Raw genomic sequence first — 12,326 nt, forward strand, 5'->3', positions numbered from 1 at the left:
GAGTTCAAGACCAACCTGGGCAACATGGCAAACCCTGTCTCTACCAAAAATTAGCTAGGCATAGTGGCATGCACCTGTAGACCCAGGTATTTAGGAGGCTGAGAGGTGGGAGGATGGCTTGAGCCGAGGAGGCAGAGGTTGCAGTGAGCCATGATCACGCCATTACATTCCAGCCTGGGTGACTGAGTCAGACAGTCTCAAAAAAAAAATTATTAAGAGGAACAATTGATTGAATAATTAATTGAATATGGAATAAATGAATGATGCCAAAGAATATTCATTGAGCTCATGCTAAGCATCAGAGTGCACCCACCTACCCCTCTCTTTTGCGCACAAGCTCAGCTCTCCAAGAGCGAGGAAGGAGGACATGGAGGTCAACTGTTCTCCCATTCCTACTGACAGAGGTTTGCTTATTGAATGTGTCACAGAAGAATAAACTCTAGATACTATGTTAATCCAGGTCACTGGAGAAGCATATGGGATTAAATGTGCAAGAATTTTATTAGGGGAAATGCTTTTGTGAGAGAAAATAGGAGGGAAGCTAGAAAAGGCTGAGACAGTCATTGGATCATGATACAAGTCTGACTCTGAGTGAAGGAGAGGAAGGGAAGGTTGGGTGAAATTCTCCTGGGCTGCCACACGGTACAAGGAAGGAGCCAGTGGAGTCCCAGGGCTCTAAGAACAGCCCTGTCTTCGTGCTCCTGCCCTGCTGGGGCACTGACTGAGCAGCCCATAGGAGGCATGGCCTTGGCACAAACTAATGATGGATTTCAGAGTGGAGCAGATGAGGTCCTTGATCAGTTACACTTCCTGTAGCTGGTGATCTGCAAGGCATGACCACAGCAGATGTTCAAATATTTGCTTCATTAAATTGTCAGTCTTACCTGAAAGAACCCACACTCCTCCTCTTTTCTTACCATGTCCATTCTCACCATGACACATAGGCTACAGATCCCAAGAGGTTAAGTGACTCTAGTCATTCACTTATATAGTCTGGCAAATTTCCATAATTTCAGCCCATTAGGAGGTTTCTATGATCCACATTTTTTTCAGTCTCCAAAAAATACAGGGCAAAATAGCAGTTGTGTGTGTGTGTGTGTGTGTGTGTGTGTGTGTGTGTGTGTGTATCAGAGAGAAAGACAGACATCTGGCTGATGCAGAATTTGCTCCAGTTGAGCTTTGATTCTGAATATTTCAGTACTTACCCTCTTTTGATTAAAATGGAAAAGCAAAGATAATGCAGCCAAATCCACTTAATATCAAGTCATCAATAAAAAAAAAATCTGTCTTATTTTTTTCTCCTGACTCCAAGCAATTTGGCTAAATCTGAATACAACTAGCCAAACACTCACTGACATCAAAACACCCTCAAGGTTAGAGCTGAGTAAAAACCATTGCTTTCTGAAATTAAAAAAAAAAAAAAATACTTTCTATCAACCCAAGCAAACAAAACTTAATTATTTTAATAGATAAAACATACCATTTTGTGCCTCCTCTCTGGGTACACACGGCAGCAATATTTGAGCAGACCAGAATAGTAACATCAGTTCTGTAGAATTAAAGGCTAGGAACTTGCCCTGGCTTTGGATGATGTCATTTTCTTCTACTTTTGTTTTTAGAAAACCTTATTTACTCTGGAAGAGGAAATCTAATCATATTAAAATCGCGTTTTCTAGTAGTTCTTAGAAGATTAAACCAGACTTGCAAATGGCTTGAGAAATAACAAGTTCCATATTATTTGTGAAAGACCTATGTTTGACTGGAAATAACTAGACTCAGTCCGTGTTCACACCTGACCTTCCTACACAACCATCGTAAGAAAAATAGATTTTGTTCAGGGAAGAACCATTTGGCTAATTTCCTTGGACCTGCGTGTTCTAAACAAATTTGATCAAACACAAAGGACATAAGAAGCCAAACATTATTTAGATGTATTGCTTAGATTGACTTTAAAAATGATCTTTTCTTCAGAAGACCCCTAAAAATAACGGAAAACCTCTTCCCAATTTCTATGATTCTGATCAGCCCTTTCTTCTTGAACATTTCTTTATTCTGTTTCTTCTAACATCCACTGAATAATACGTGCCTATCATTCTGTTAGGGTCTGTGGAGGATATACAAAATAGAAAATGCATCTTTACTCTCACAAGGCTTTTATTTTGGTTGGAGAAATAAGACATCTGCATATATACCTACAACATATAACCATATACAATCAGTAAAAGGTAAGTTTAAGGTTGTGAGATAGGAATGTCAGTCTTGATTGTGGGGTGGCATTTGAAGTAGAGCTTGTGAAAGATGTGTCAGCTGAAAAAAGGCAAAGAATCACCAGAAAATGAGAAAACCGTGAGGAGAGACAGGGAGGAAGGAAAATAGAAAGCGTGCTCTTGGCTGGGCACCGTGTCTCATGCCTGTAATCACAGCACTTTGGGAAACCAACGCGGGCAGATCCCTTGAGGTCAGGAGTTCGAGATCAGCCTGGGCAACATGGTAAAACCCCATCTCTACCAAAAATATAAATGTTAGCCAAGTGTGGTGGTGTGCCCCTGTGGTCCCAGCTACAGAGGAGGCTGGGCTGGGAGAATCACCTAAGTCCAGGAGGTCAAGGCTACAGTGAGCTGTGATCAGGCCACTGTATTCACTCCAGCCTGGGTGACAGAGTGAGATTCTGTCAAAAGAAAAAGAGAGAAAGAAAGAAAGAGAAAGAAGGAAGGAAAGAAGGAAGGAAGGAAGGGAAGGAAGAAAGGAAAGGAAGGAAGGAAGGAAAAAGAAAAGAAAGAGGGAGGGAGGGAAGGAAGGAAGGAAGAGAAAGAGAGCAAACATGCTCTGTTTTGTTGAAGGCAAAGCTCATTTAGGGGAGCAGTGAGATATCAAAGTGAAAAGGGAAGGAGGGCCCAGCATTTTTAATACCAGGGAGGGCATCCAGCTGTGCTAGGTAGGCAATGGAAACCACTAAAGGCTTCTAACTGAGGAGGAACAAACACATTTTTGGAAGATATGAGCCTGGTAGTGACATGTGGATATTCCTGGAAGAGGCCAAAACAAGAGGCCAGAAACCGGGAGGGTCTCACAAGAATCAGAGCCTGAAGTGAGGGGGTTAGGTTGGGTTGTGGCAGTGGGAATGGAAACGTGGGGTCAAAAGGAAGAGCCACTAAAAATGAAGGCTGGACAGGATGTGACCCCTCGAATGATGAGGAAGGCAAGAGAGATGAAGACCCCATTCCAAGCTTGGGTGATGGAAAGTGGCTGTGCAGCCAGTGAAAATAACAACAGGAAAGAGAGAGATTCTGGCATGGACGGAGGGCTGTAAAAGAAAAACAAAGATTCCAGGTGTCGCCTTACTCGTACAGAGTTTGCCGTGTAAACAGTCATCCACGCAGTCACTTGGCAGGAATAGGGATAAGAATTCAGGACAGAAGATATGGGCTTGTGATTAAAATCTGGGAGGGAGGCAGAGGTTGATTCCATGGGTACATATAAGCCCATGACACGCAGATAACGTGATCAAGAGGAGAGGGGGTTCAAGGGAGCAAAGAGGGAGCAGAAAACAGAGTTCAAGCCAGAATTTGGGAAGTCTGTCTTCCGTGTAAGGCACATTCCTGTAATGTCTTTGGGGTGCAGTGCAGAGTGGTTGCCCACCCTGTCCCATCCTCCCTCTCAGCATCTGCACTTCTGGGTCTCCGGCCCTTCCTCTGCAGGATCCCCCTGGATGGGGTGGCGGTGATGCAGAGACGGCACTAGCCTTCTTTGTGGGCTGCCCCTCATTTATCCACGCAACCACTCACACACAAGGCTCTGAGCATGGCAAAATCTTTATTAAAGCTTTGGGGATACCTGGAGGAAATTATAATGTAGGAAAGAAGAAAGCTGAAGTCCATATGCTAAATATAAATACTTTATCCTAGGGTCCAGGAGAAGAGGAGAAATGCCAGCGCTTTCACAAAGCAGACTTGACTTTCTAGTCTTGCTTTCATGACTTGAGGCCAATTCTTCTCTTCCCCTACTTAAGAAAAGCCTGTCTTTTTATTATTGTTATTTTATTATTTATTTATTTTTGCGGTGCCAATCTCCACATGTCTCTTCTGGACCCAGTGGGTCTTCTCACATGGAGCCACGTCCTCCCTCCACACAGGCATGGATTCCAGGAGACAGTAACTATCAGGACATTTCCCAGCACGTGAGTTAATCCATCCAGAGCCCCAGTGCAGGTGGCTTCGGGAGGACAGTGCTGAGGCCTTTCCCACGCAGGTTCCATCCCTGCCCAGGTGTCTCCATGGTGGGAGGTGAGGGTAGCCTTCTAAATTGTCCCGCAGATAACATGAAAATACAACCTCACACACTCCTTTCAAGGACAGTCATTCTCAGAAACAGTGTAGTCTAAATGCACATTGAAGGAAGAGAAACATTTTCCTAACGGTGATACAACCTGCAAAATATTTCCCAGCCCATCACTGAAAGAGCTTTTTATATTTTTAGGCAGAACCATCTGTTTCTCTTTTTCCTCATTCCCTGTTCTAGGACATGCCTAGGGCCCAGCTGTGAGATGCTTGGCTTTGCAACAACAGAACCATCCACCCGCCCAAAGACCCTGCAGCAATTCTGCAATTACACTTGCTTTATGAGGAATGTGAGAAGAGAAGCCCGCTAGAGTGGGAGAGACATATGGAATGAAAGGTAGAGGGATGAGGAAAATAGAACTACAATTTAGGCCCAGGGAAAGAAGAGATGTAGGGAATAGTAGGCCAGTTTCATGTGCTCCAGTGAAATCAACATAGAAGAGTGGCCCCCCAAAATTGAATTTCCAACCTAGATGTTATTGGTGCCCATCTACAAAAGTGTTTCAATAGAATGAGGGTGGGAGTGGAGCAGAAACCCCAGGTTTTCTTTTCAAGAGAAGATAACAATGAGAAAAAAAAAAAAAAGATGAGATGACAGACCAAGATGGCAGGAGATGTGGGGTAAGGTTTCCTGAGGTGAGACATACCTGGGAATATTTGTAAGCAGACTGGAAAATCTAGGGATAAGGAGGGACTGAAGCCTGTCTCTAGTTGATGAAACAGCAGTGTGACATGGAACTGGGGAGGTGGGAGATAGAAAGCTGAGGCCCTGTAAACAGTGCATTTTGATTTATTTTTCATTTTTTATTCTTTTTCGAGATGGAGTCTTACACTGTCACCCAGGCTGGAGTGCAGTGGCACAATCTTGGCTCACCGCAACCTCCACCTCCTGGGTTTAAGCAATTCTCCTGCCTGAGCCTCCCTAGTAGCTGGGATTACAGGTGTGTGCCACCATGCCTGACTAATTTTTGTATTTTTAGGAGATAACGGGGTTCGCCATGTGGACCAGGCTGGTCTTGAACTCCTGACCTCAGGTGATCCTCCCGCCTCAGCCTCCCAAAGTGCAGGGATTACAGGCATGAGCCACCGTGCCCCCCCACCTAAACAGTGAATTTTTAGAAAGAAAGTACACAAATAGATATGAAGATATAAAAACAATCAAACAAGAGACTGCAATAATACTGAGGCAGAAACGAGGGTATTGGGGAAGATTGGCTTCCTCAGTGATGTAAAAAGCAAGTCAGGTGCTGAGCCTGAAGAACTGAGTTTAGGAGCTTGAACACCGCAGTGAACGATGCTCACACAGCTCCTGTGTGGAATTCAAGAGGCAGCAACAGAAAGAATGGGGGGAAAAAACACCAGACCTCCTTTTCCAACAACTTAGACCACCCCTCCCAATGTGCACAACTCAAAAACGAAAAGAAAGAGAAGCAGCAGCTCCCTGATGATGATTAAAGGCCGTGAGAAATCCCCAGCTGGCTTTGGAAGAGTATCACCCAGAGTGGTGAGCCTGGCGTTCAGAGTCCTTTCCCCTTGAGAGCGCCTGCCAGTTCCTGCGGAGGTATCTGGGCCGTGCTTCCGACAGCTTTATGGGGCTGGGAGAATACACGGTTTTGACTTTTACAAAGTCCAATTAATTTTTCTAATAGTAGTAGAGCCATCCCTATCTTTTGCTTACTATTTGCGTGAACTGCCTTTTTCTACCCTTTCACTTTCAACCTGTTTGTGTTGGAAGCTCCTGCCGCACTGGTGGGAACGCAAAATGGGCAGCAGCTCTGGAAAACAATTTAGTTATTCCTAAAAAGCTAAACATAGAATTACCATATGCCCTAGCAATTCTGCCCCTAGGTATATACCCCAAAGAATTGAAAAGAGATACTTGTTCATGAATGTTCATAGCGGCATTATCCATATTAGCCCAGATAAAAACAACCCAAGTAAGCAAAGGAATGGATATATTTGTCAGTGTTCTCCAGGAAAACAGAGCTCTCAGTGTGTGTGTAAATTAACCATCACAATGGGTAAACGAAACATCGTATAGATATGTTTTGTTCAGAAGAAGAAATGAAGTTCTGAATCATGCTGTGACATAGATGAACCTTGAAAACATTATGCTAAGTGATATAAACCAGACAAAAAAGGACAAATATAGTATGAGTCTACTCATGTGAAATATCTAGGATAGGCAAATTCATGGATAGAAAACAGATTAGAGGTTATGAGGTGCCAGGAAGAAGGTAAAAGTTTGGGATTATTACTTCATGGGTAGAAAGTTTTTGTTTGGGGTAATAAAAACATTTTGGAGTTAGACAATAATGATGGCATGTACATAATTAATGATATTGAATCTGTACACTTAAAAATTATCAAAATGTACAAAAAGCCTCATAAGTTTTATGTTACATATATTTTACAGCAATAGAAAGAAATGGATTAACATACCTGATCATGTAACTACAGAGAAAAACCATACAGTCTTCTCAATAGATGTAGTAAAGTCATTTGATAAAATTTAAAATTCATTTATGAAAAATACTTTTAACAACCTAAAAACAGGCCGGGGCAGTGGTTCATGCCTATCATCGCAGCACTTTGGGAGGCCAAGGCGGGGGAATCACTTTAGGTCAGGAGTTCAAGACCAGCCTGGCCAACGTGGTGAAACTCCGTCTCTACTAAAAATACAAAAATTAGCTGGATGTGGTGGTGGGCGCCTGTAATCCCAGCAACTCAGGAGGCTGAGACAGGAGAATCATTTGAACCCAGGAGGCAGAAATTGCAGTGGGCTGAGGTTGTGCCACTGCACTCCAACCTGGACAAAAAAGCAAGACTGTCTCAAAAATAAAAACAAACACAAACGAACAAAACCTAAAATCAGAGGAGGACTTTTTTCATCTGATAAAGAATATTGTGCCAGTTATCAGTTCACTGCCTCTCAGCTCCAAATTCTCCCCTCACTACCTGCTCTGTGATGAACTGGATTCATTTAAGCATTTTCCCCTTACAGTGAGTACACGGAACTCTGCCTAAAAAGGGTGCTGGAGAGACCTTGTAAGACACAGGTGGCTTCTCTTCCTGGTTCCAGTGTGCAACGTTCTGTTTTGTTTTCCTTTGTCTTTTGAAAAAATTGATACTTAATAATTCTACATACAGGATACATGTGATATGTATACATGCATACAATGTGTAATGATCAAATAAGGATAGTTAGGATATCCATCACGTCAAACATTTATCATTTCTTTGTGTTGGGACAATTTCAAATCTTCTTTCCTAGCTGTTTTGAAATGTACAATAAGTTATTGTTAACTGTAGTCACCCTATCATGCTATCAAATACTAGAACTTATTCCTTCTCTCTAACTGTATGTTTGTACTCATCAACCAGTCTCTCTTCATCCTCTCCAGTCACCCTTCCTAGGCTCTGGTAACCATCATTCTACTCTGTACCTCCATAAGCTCAACTTTCTGAGTTCTCATGTATGAGTAAGAACATGCGGTGTTTGTCTTTCTGAGCCTATCTCATTTCACTTAACATAATGTCCTCGAGTTCCATCCATGGTGTTGCGAATGACAGGATTTCATTCTTTTTTTATGTCTGCTTGATAGTCTGTGGTGTATACATACATGGATTCTTTATCTGTGCATTCATTGATGGACACTTAGGTTGATTTGTGGCTATCATGAATAGTGCTGCAATAAATGTAAGCATGCAGATATTTCTTGGATATGATGATTTCCTTTCTCTTGGAAATATACCCAGCAGTGGGATTGCTGGCATATGCTAATTCTATTTTTAGTTTTTTGAGGAAACTCCATACTCTTTTCTATAGTGGCTATACTAATTTACATTTCCACAGGCAATGAACTAGAATTCTCCATTCTCCACACCTCATCGGCATCTATTATGTTTTGTCTTTTTGATAGTATCAATTTTAACTGGGGTGAGATGATATTTTGTTGTGGGTTTCATTTGCATTTCCCTGATGATAACTGATGTTGAGCATTTTTTTCATATGTCTGTTGGCCACTTGTATGTCTTCTTTTGATAAATGTCTATTCGGATCATTGGCCTTTTTTGTTTTTTTGTTGTTGTTGTTGTTCGTTTGTTTGTTTGCTATTGAGCTCTTTGCATCCCTTGTATATACGGTTACTAATCCCTCATTAGACACATAGTTTGCAAATACTGTTTTCCCATTCTGTAAGTTTTCTCTTTACTTTGTTGATTGTTGCCTTTGCAGTGTACATACTTTTTAACTTGATATAATCCAATTTGTCTATTTTTCCTTTTTTTGCCTGTGCTTCTAAGGTCTTACCCAAAAAGAAACTTTGCCCAGGTCAATCTCCTGAAGCATTTCCCCAAAGTTTTCTTCCAGTTGTTTCAGTTTCAGGTCTTACACTTAAGTCTTTCATCCATTTTGAGTTGATTTTTGTATATGATAAGAAATAGTAGTCTCATTCCATTTTTCTAAATATAGATATTCAGTTTTCCCAGAACTATTTATTGAAGACACTGTCCTTTCCCCACTGAATGTTGTTGGCTATAACTATGTGGATTTATTTCTAGGTTCTCTATTCTGTTCCATTGGTCTATGTGTCTGCATTTATGCCAGTACCATACTGTTTTGGTTACTATAGCTTTGTAGTATAAATTGTAGTCAGGTAATGTGGTACCTCCAGCTTTGTTCTTTTTGCTCAGGATTGCTTTGGCTACTTGGGGTCTTTTGTGGTTTCACTGAAATTATAGGATTTGTTTTCTAATTCTGTGAAGAATATAATTGTTATTTTGGTAGGAATTGCATTGAATCTATAGATTGCTTTGGGTAGTATGTCATTTCACAATATTAATTCTTCCAATTTGTGAACATGAGATGTCTTTCCATTTTGATGTAATATCTTCAGTTTCTTTTTTATCAGCATTTCATAGGTTTTATTTTTTTGGAGGGATCTTTCACCTCTTTGGTTAAGTTTAGTCCTAGGTATTTTTTTTTAGTAGGTGTTTAAAATGGGATTATTTTATTGGTGTCTTTTTCCACTGGTTTGTTGTTGGTACATAGAAACATTACCAATTTTGTATATTAATTTTGTATCCTACAACTTTACTAAATTTTAAAATCACCTCTAAAGTTTTTTCTGGTAGATCTTTTAGGGTTTTCTATATGTAAGATCATATTGTCCACAAACAGGGACAATTTCATCCTTTCTAATTTGGATGCCCTTTATTTCTTTCTCTTGCCTAATCGCTCTGGCTGAGACTTCCAGCATTCTGTTGAACAGGAGTGGTGACAGTGGCCTTCCTTGTATTGTTCCACTTTTTAGAGGGAAAGTTTCAGCTTTTCTCCATTCAGTATTAAGTTAGCTGTGTGTCATACATGGCCTTTATTAGGTTGAAGTAAGCTCCTTATATACCTAGTTTGTTGAGGACTTTTATCATGAAGCAATGTTGATTTTATCAAATGCTTATTCTGCATATTTTGAGATGATCATATGGTTTTTGTCCTTCATTTTATTGATGTAATGTAAAATATTCATTGATTTGCATATATTGAACCATGTTTACATTCCTGAGTTAAAGCCCACTTAATCATAGTAAATTGTCTTTTTAATGTACTACTGGATTTGACTTGCTAGTTTTTTGTTGATGATCTATGTTCATCAGTGATATTGGCCTGTAGTTTTCTTTTTCTATGGTGTCCTTGTCTGGTTCTGGTATCAGGGTAATGCTGGCTTTGTAGAATGAGTTTGGAAGAATTCCCTCCTCTTCAATTTTCTGAAAGAGTTTGAGAAGAATTGGTATAGCTGTTTGTTTTTTAATGTTTGGTAGAATTCAGCAGTGAAGCCATCAGGTAGTTGACTTTTCTTTGATGGGAGACTCTGTATTTACTGATTTGATCTTGTTACTCATAATTGGTCTATTACGGTTTTCTGTTTTTTCTTGGTTCAGTCTTGGTAGGTTGCATGTGTACAGAAACTTACCTATTTCTGTTAGGCTTTCCAATCTGTGGATGCATAGTTCTTCATAACAGTCTCTAGTGATCCTTTGTATTTCTATGATATCCGTTGTAATGTCTCCTTTTTTGTTTCTGATTTTATTCATTCAGATCTTTTCTCTTAGTCTGGCTAATAGTTTGTCTATTTTATTTATCTTTTCAAAAAAAACACTTTTCATTTTGTTGATGTTTTGTATTTTTTTATCTCAATTTTGTTTATTTCTGACCAGGCATGGTGGCTCATGCCTGTAATCCCAGCACTTTGGGAGGCTGAGACAGGCTGATCACCTGAGGTCAGTAGTTAGAGACCAGCCTGACCAACATGGTGAAACTCCATCTCTACTAAAAATACAAAAATTAGCCAGGCATGGTGGCGGGGTAGTCCCAGCTACTCAGGAGACTGAGGCATGAGAATCACTTGAACCCAGGAAGCGGAGGTTGCAGTAAACCGAGATTGCACCACCACACTCAAAACTGGGTGACAAAGTGAGACTCCATCTCAAAAATATATGTATGTATGTATGTATGTATGTATTTGTTTATTTCTTCTCTGATTTGTAAACGTTTCTTTCCTTCAACTAATTTTGTGTGTGGTTTATTCTTTCCTAGTTCCTTGAGATGCATCATTAGGTTATTTATTTGAAATCTTCCTACTTTTGTGGTGTAGATGTTTATTGCTATAAAATTCCCTCTTTATGCTGCTTTTGCTCTATCCTGTAGGTTTTGGTATGTTTTGTTGCTATTTTCATTTGTTTCAAGACATTTTTTACTTCCTTCTTAATTTCTTCGTTGACTCATTGGTTATTCAGGGGCATGATGTTTAATTTTCATGTATCTGTACAGTTTTGAAAGTTCCTCTTGTTATTGGTTTCTAGTTTTTTCCCATTGTGGTCAGAAAAGACATTTAATATGATCTCAATTCTTTTAAATTTGTTGAGATTTGTTTTGTGGCCTAACATGTGGTCTACCCTGAAGAATGTTCCATGTGCTGAGGAGAAGAATATGTATTCTGCAGCTGTTGGATAAAATATCTTGAAAATGTCTGTTAGGTCCATTTTGTTGAAAGTACAGTTGAAATCCAATGTTTCTTTGTGGATTTTCTATATAAATAACCTGTTCAATGCTGAGACTGGGGTGTTGAAGTCTCCAACTGATGCAGGACAGGCTCGTCCCCAAACTGTGACTTAGTCCCGGAGAGTTCTTGGCTTCACCCATGAAAGAATTCAAGGGCATTTGGTGGTGTTAGACAGTGGCAGTGTACAGTGGCAGCAGAGGTACCCCATAGGGAGTGTACCCACAGCAGCAGCTCAGAGCCAGTTCTGCACTCATATTTATACCCACTTTTAATTACATGCAAATTAAGGGACAGATTATGCAGAAGTTTTTAGGATGAAGGTGGTAACTTCTGGGCTGTCAGATTGTTGCCGTGGAAAGGGGCAGTAACTTCCAGGTGTTGCCATGGCAATGGTAAGTTGACATAGCACATTGGTGGACATGTCTTTTTTTTTTTGAGACGGAATCTCACTCTTTCACCCAGGCTGGAGTACAGTGGCATGATCTCAGCTCACTGCAACCTCTGCCTCCCGGGTTCAAGAAATTCTTTTGCCTCAGCCTCCAGGGTAGCTGGACTACAGGTGCATGCCACCATGCTTGGCTAAGTTTTGTATTTTTAGTAGAGGCAAAGTTTCACCATGTTGGCCAGGCTGGTTTCAAACTCCTGACCTCAGGTGATCCACCCACCTCGGCCTCCCAAAGTTCTGGGATTAAAGGCATGAGCCACTGCGCCCGGCCACTGGGCATGTCTCACAGGGAGGAGCTTCCATCCCCAACCTGTTTTATATTTTATTTTATTTTTATTTTTTTGAGATAGAGTCTTTCTGTGTTGCCCAGTCTGGAGTGCAGTGGTGCAATCTCAGCTCACTGCAACCTCCACGTCCTGGGCTCAAGCGATTCTGTGTCCTCAGCCTCCTGAGTAACTGGAATTACAGGCATCCACCACCATG

This window comes from Colobus angolensis, unplaced genomic scaffold, assembly GCF_000951035.1.
Source record: "Colobus angolensis palliatus isolate OR3802 unplaced genomic scaffold, Cang.pa_1.0 Scaffold42, whole genome shotgun sequence".
Classification (NCBI taxonomy): Eukaryota; Metazoa; Chordata; class Mammalia; order Primates; family Cercopithecidae; genus Colobus; species Colobus angolensis.